Source organism: Gracilinanus agilis, chromosome 1 (assembly GCF_016433145.1).
Source record: "Gracilinanus agilis isolate LMUSP501 chromosome 1, AgileGrace, whole genome shotgun sequence".
Lineage (NCBI taxonomy): Eukaryota > Metazoa > Chordata > Mammalia > Didelphimorphia > Didelphidae > Gracilinanus > Gracilinanus agilis.
In genome coordinates this window covers 524,030,169-524,037,284 of record NC_058130.1, presented here as the reverse complement: position 1 = coordinate 524,037,284, position 7,116 = coordinate 524,030,169, and the positions used below count along the sequence as shown (strand labels likewise).

The 7,116-nt window shown below is 36.4% G+C and overlaps 1 non-coding gene across 1 annotated transcript; it reads right to left on the bottom strand.

Moving 5' to 3' along the window:
* Positions 1–4,331: 4,331 nt before the first annotated feature.
* On the bottom strand, positions 4,332–4,404 carry TRNAA-AGC. The gene has a single exon. It is a non-coding gene; the product is annotated as a tRNA-Ala (tRNA).
* Positions 4,405–7,116: the final 2,712 nt, after the last annotated feature.

The following is a 7,116-nucleotide window of genomic DNA, read 5'->3' as shown; positions in this document are numbered from 1 at the left end:
CTATTTCTATCTGGGAAAAAAATGAAAATATAGTAATAGCTGACATTTATATGGTACTTTAAGTTTTTCACAGTGTTTTCTATACCTTATGCCTTACAACAACCCTCTGAGATAGGGGTATAATAATAATACCTATGTTATTATGTCCATTTTGTAGATGAAGAAATTAAGACTCAAGGAGTCTGAGTTCTTCTTTTATTCTTGTCAAGATTGTTTTTAAGTTATTTCTAATTTTTTTTGGTATATCTTGATATCATAATGTCCCAATATTTGCCACATTTTTATTCATTATTATTTTATTCATGCCTTTGATTTTTTATGACATAAAAATGCAAATGCATACTATAGGTCTATATTAAATTCCACTATTTTCTAAAAAATATTATCTCCATTTTGTTGTTATTGACCATGTTGGATTTTCTAGATATATGGTAATAATCTACAAGTAGAAATATTTTAACATCTTCAATTCTTATACTTATTCCTTAAATTTCCAATTAATGCCTCATTGATACTGCTAACATGTCTAAGATTGCAGAAAACAAGATATGGTAAATGTTAGCAATCCTGTTTTATATGTGTTTAGAGGAAATTATTCAAGTGTTTCTCCAGTGAATGTAATATGAGGTCATGGTTTCAAATGTATACTTTTTATTGTATTGACAAAGGATCCTACATTGTTAAAGTTCATGACAAATGGATAGTGTGTTGTATCAAAGGACTTTACTGCATCTAATAATATCACCTTGTATTTGTGATTTTTCCCTCTTACTGGAGTATTTAGTTTTTTAAAAAACTTTTATATTAAGTTATCCTTGTGTAAGGGTTAAATTAAGGAGTTCGACTAAGTGAGGAGAGCAGTTTAAGAGAAACTTTGTTTAATTTAAGAAAGAAGTACAGATAGAAAGATAGAAAAGAGGAAAGAGAGATTATTATCTTATACCCTATAAATATACCTAAAATTCCTAAACTACCTCTGTCTTTTCAGGACAGTTTCTTCTGCCTGGCACATCAGGCCTAATCTACTCTACTTTATCTGTAAAATATTCTCTAACTAGCTCACTTCCTAAAACAATAGGCAGCCAGCTGTCACCAGCCAACTGCCAGCAGCCCCTTGCCTGAGAGCCAGACCTCCTGTTCTCTAGAGATCCTAGAAACAAAAAGCCCTCTTCCTTCCATGGCTGCTTCCTTTATCTCCTCACTGACCAACTCTCCCCACTAACTTCCTGTCCGAGGGCAGGCTACTTCCTCTCCTCAGCCCTGGTCTCCCTGGTAAGGGAATCTTCAGCTCTGGCTTACTGACTCAACAGAACCTGTCAGTTCTGATCTACTTAGAAACCCTGCTCTCTAGCCTCTTAAGGAGACAGGGAGAGAGTAAGAAAATCCCTTTAACATTTGTTATTTCAGTTATAATTTATCCTTAGTGATGGATATTTTTATGAACTACCATATTTATATCTTAGTTTATATTCAGTGTTGATATTCATTACTATTAGACTACATATTTTTTCAGCTTTCTCTTTGTCTGTTTTAGGTATCAAAACTTATTTATCTATTAAAGATAAAAAGAGGCAATTTGCATACGAATTTGAAGCCCCATGTCTAACTAGAACAGCTCTTTTTAAAAATTTTTATTGTTATCATAATAAAAATTTTTTAGTTTACCAATTGTATGTAATAACAAATTCCCACATACATTTTCTGAAGTTAGACGATCCCAATTTTTTCCCTCCTTCTGTTCCTTCCCCATTCCTGGTGCTGACAAGCAATCCAAACTGGGTTATACATGTATTATTATGCAAAACACATCTCCATATTGTTTATTTTTGTAAGAAAATCGTCATATAAAACTAAAAACCCAAATAAATTAAAATGAAAAATTGTATGCTTTGATCTGCATTCTGACTCCAAGAGTTTTCCTCTGGAGATGAATAGCATTCTTTGTCATAAGTCCCTCAGAATTGTCCTAGATCATTGTATTGCTGAGAGTAAGTAGCTTTGTCTATCACAGCTGATCGTTCCACAATATTGCTGTTACCATGTACAACATTCTCCTGGTCCTGCTTATTTCACTCTGCATCACTTCATATAGGTCTTTCTGAAATCATCCTGTTCATCATTTCTTACATCACAGTAGTATTCCATCACCATTATATATAATTATATATTATATACAATTCATTCAGTCATTTCAGAATGATCATCCCTTTAATTTCTAAGCCTTTGCCAACACAAAAAGAGCAGCTATATTTTTGTACAATTATGCCACACACACACACACCCCTTTTAAAAAAATCTCTTCAGGATACCAGACCCAGTAGTTGTATAACTGAATCAAAGGGTAAGCATTGTTTCATAGCCCTTTGAGTATAGTTCCAAATTGCCTTCTAGAATGGTTAGATCAGTCCACAACTCCACTAGCAATGTATTTGTGTCTCAATTTTGCCAATCCCCTCCAACATTTATCACTTTCCTCTACTGTCTCACTGGTCAATGTAATAGTTCGAGGTGGTATCTCAGAGTTGTTTTAATTTGCATTTCCCTAATCAAGAGTGATTCAGAACATTTTTTCATATGATTATTAGTAGTTCTGATTTCTTCATCTGAAAACTGCTTATTCATATCCTTTGACCATTTGCCAATTGAGAAATTTCTTGTATTCTTATTTGACTTAGTTCTCTATATATTTGAAAAATTAGACCTTTATCAGAGAAATTTATTATGAAATTTCCCCCAGTTTGTCGTTTCCCTTCTAATTGTGGTTACATTGGTTTTGTTTGTATAAAATATTTTCAATTTAATATAGTCAAAATTATTCACTTTACATCTTGTAATAGGACAACTCTTTAATGTTGTATCCCTGATATTTCTGATACTTTCTTCTGAGATTGCTCTATTTAGGCTATTATTTTTTCTCCTCTGTGATTTCTCAACCCTTTGCAATCTGCCTCCTAACTGACCTACCTGAAACTGTTGCTCCAAAGTTATCAATCATCTTAAATGTCAAATATGATGGCCTTTTCTCATTCTCATTCTCTATTCAGAGGACTCCTTAAGTCCTCTGAAGCAGTTGGTACAATCTACCCTTTTCTAGAAACTCATTCATCATTGGGTTTTTTTGACTTTTCTCTCTTCTAGTTCTCCTACTTGTCTAACTGCTCTTCAGTTTCTTTAGCTGGTTCATCAACTATTTCACCCTGCTAAATTGAGTGTACCACATGGCTATGTATTGGTCCTTCTCTCTTTTTATGTTCTATCTCTTGATGATTCCATCAGCTCCCAAAGATTTATGTTCTCTTGTAAATGACTTCTAAATCTATACATTCAGCCCTAATTACTTTCCTGAGCTAGCCATGCATACTGCTTATTGTATTGTTCAAATTGAATATCCTATATGCAATTCAACCTCAACATATTCAAAATTGGTCCAACAAACCCATCCCCATTCCACACTTTCCTATTACTGTTCTGGGTGCAACCATCTTTCTGGTCATCCAGGTTTGTAAACTGTATTTACTCCTTTGCCATATTTAACTCCCTGCTTTCCCTTTCCTCACATGAGTACAAGTTAGTGTTTATCATTTCTACCTCCACAAGAGAAAATTAGATACGCTCCCCACTGCCACTTCCAGGTTTTCCTTCTACCAGAATCACTTAGTAATTTGTCCTTTGGTGTTTATTCAATCAAAATCTTATTAGTCTACCTACCTCCATTCAAGACTCATCTTCAATAAATTCAGGACTTGGCTCACAGTCTTGCCTACTCAACTCACCACCCACGTTACTACTTCTTCAAATACCCTAACTTAATTCAATTTACTCATTTCCTATGGGCTACTCCTGCACCCCACCTCAGCCATACACAAAGATGGCAATATCCTTGTTCCTGCCATCGCTTAAAAATACAGCATTTCCATGTTCATGAACACTAAAATTCCCCTGACCTCTGTTGCCCATCTAGACCCTTGATGGAATCAATACAACTCTACACAGTTTTTTTCTCAGGTCCTTAGTCACCTTATCATCTCATCTCCTGGATCAAATGTAAAATCCTCAAACTGGCTTTCAAAGTTCATCGAAACCTGTCCGGTCCTCACCCACATCTCCCCGACCTTCTGGTCTTTTCACAATTTAACCAATGGCACAGGCTGGGATAAGCATTTCATCTTCCAACTCGATGAATTTTCGCTTTCATGCCTGGAATTCCTGGGCCTTCCTTATCTACCTTCCAGTCCTTGCTAAAGCCCCATTTTCTTAATCCTGCTTAATTAATAGTCCCTACCGTCCTAAAAAAAAGTTTCCGTTGTCCCGCAGAGAACCAATAAAGCACTTGGAGAATGCGGGCATCGATCCCGCTACCTCTCGCATGCTAAGCGAGCGCTCTACCATTTGAGCTAATTCCCCTTCCTGTGAGGTCCGAAAACCGGCTCAAACCTCACAACGTGCCTGCCTACCACCAGCAGGGGTGACTTGCCGACTGGGATCGCAGTAGATTTCAGCTGCATTCTTGCTGATTCATTCCACCGCCTCACTTCTTTCCCGCGCTGACTCACAACTGCCTAATCAACTCTCTGAACGCTGGGGGAGGGGCGAAGAGCCGAAGGCAGGGCGGGAGAGAGAAGGACGAGATAGAAAAAGGAGGGGAGGAGGAAAAGAAACGCCGAGAAGAGCAGTGGGGGATGGAGGAAAGAAGAAGGGGAGAAGAGGGGAGGGTTAGAGGGGGTGGACTGGGGTGAGGAGGAAATTGGAGAAAAGCCTTGAGTATAGGCTGAGGAGAAAGAGGCAGGAGGAGCATGGGGCTTGTACTTTTCACCTTTTCGCCCCTTCCCTCCACATCCTTACCAAAGGCAGAGTATAGGATTCTGCTTATCTAATTATCTAGGTGTAAAATTCACTGGTTAGAGGCACATTCTACTCCCCTTCCAAACCTCTTTTCAAAGATCTCATAAAGGGACTTGCTCTGGGTCACCTTGCCAGCCTTAGTAGCAGGCGGACTAGGTGGGACCAGAACAAAGGTCTTCTAGGCTCTCAGACCCGAATAAAAATAAAAGCCATTATCAACTATTTTTAAGAAAAGAAAAGCCATCACCTGTTTTAATACCAAAGAACTGAAGAGAAAAATCGTGGAGAACCTGGGCAGGAACCCTCCACCCCTCACAATCTAAAGTAAACACTCTACCATCTCAACTAATAATTCCCCTTCTGGAAAAGATGAGGAAATGGCTGAAAACTCCCACTTTTACTGGCTCAAAGCAAGGTTTATTTACTGCTCTGAGGATAGCCCATATCTTTGATGAATACTCATTTTCCACCTGAGCTGTTTTTCACTTTGCATAACTAACTGGTCCTGTTTCAGTTTCCAGCATTTTTTTTTTAAACTCATTCACTCAATCCATGAACAAGCATTTATGAAATACATTCTATGGGCAAGACCCTGTGCTAGGCTTTGGATTACAAACACAAAAAGTAAACTGCTTAAAAAAAGACTTGTTGGTTAAGCATTGAATTCATAAGCCATACATGAAAACTGGACCTATTATATCATAGCTCATATAACAATTGCTTGGCAAATATTTATTAAATGAATTCATTAGGTGATAAATGTATCCCTAGATCTGGTTATCTTATGCCCTAATACATAATACCTGAATATATGTAGCAGGGATAAACAACATAGGAATAAAGTAAGATAAATAGTAAACATTTAAAGAAAGGCACATTCTGGGTGGCAAGTCAGGGAATTCAAAGAAACTGAATATTTAGATAGAGAGAGGACTAGGGGAATTCACTAAATTGCTTTCATTTTGTGAAAGACAGCTTTATAGGAAGATGCAAAATCTCAAAAGTGGTTTAAATAAAATAAAAGAGATTGGCATGAATCCTATTCAGTACAGCCAAAAGTCAACCTCAGAGGTTGGTTTAAAGGATCTAAAGTAGTTTATTTCAAAGCCTTCATTTTACACATGAGGAAACTGAGACCAAGAAATTGTTAAATGGCTTTTCTGAGGTCTCAAAAATAGTAAGTAGGAGACCTGGGATTTCAGATTCAAATCTTCTGACTCCAAATTGTGTCCTTTTTCACCACTCCAAGATCAAATCAAAAAACTAGAAAGGGAACAAATTAAAAATCCCCAGTTAAAAACTAAATTAATAATTATAAAAATTAAAGGAGAAATCGATAAAATTGAAAGTAAAAGAACTATTGAATTAATAAATAAGACTAGAAACTGGTACTTTGAAAAAACAAATAAAATTGACAAAGTATTGGTCAATCTAATTAAAAAAAGAAAAAAGAAAACCAAATTATCAGTATCAAAGATGAAAAGGGAGACCTCACCTCTAATGATGAGGAAATCAAGGCAATCATTAAAAATTATTTTGCCCAATTATATGGCAATAAATACAGCAATCTAGGGGATATGGATGAATATTTACAGAAATACAAATTGCCTAGATTAACAGTAGAAGAAATAAAATACTTAAATAATCCCATGTTAGAAAAAGAAATTGAACAAGCCATCAAAGAACTCCCTAAGAAAAAATCCCCAGGACCAGATGGATTTACAAGTAAATACTATCAAACCTTCAAAGAACAACTAATCCCAATATTATACAAACTATTTGACATAATAAGCAAAGAAGGAGTTCTAACAAACTCCTTTTATGACACAAATATGGTACTGATCCCAAAGCCAGGTAGACCAAAAACAGAGAAAGAAAACTACAGACCTTTTTCACTACTACATTCCTCCAATGTTTTATCAGTGAAATGCCTCCCCCATCCCCAGCTTCCAATGTCCAAAAAGTTGGGTCCCTGAGGGCCAGCTTCTTTGCCCACCACAGCGGTTGCTCTAATCTTGGGAGTTTGTTCTTTGGAGCTGTCACAAATTTTTTGAATTTGGGATCCTTAAGGGAAGCATATATATGGGAATGGAAAAAGTGGGATTTTCCCACTTATAGACATGGACTTGAATACTGGTTTAGGGTCACCTGTGTAAACTTTAACAAATCATTTCCTTATGCCTTAATTTTCACATTTATAAAATGAAGGAACTAGATGGTTTCTGAGGTCCATTCCAATTCTGGGTTTATATAGGATGTCCTAAAGTCCTAGTG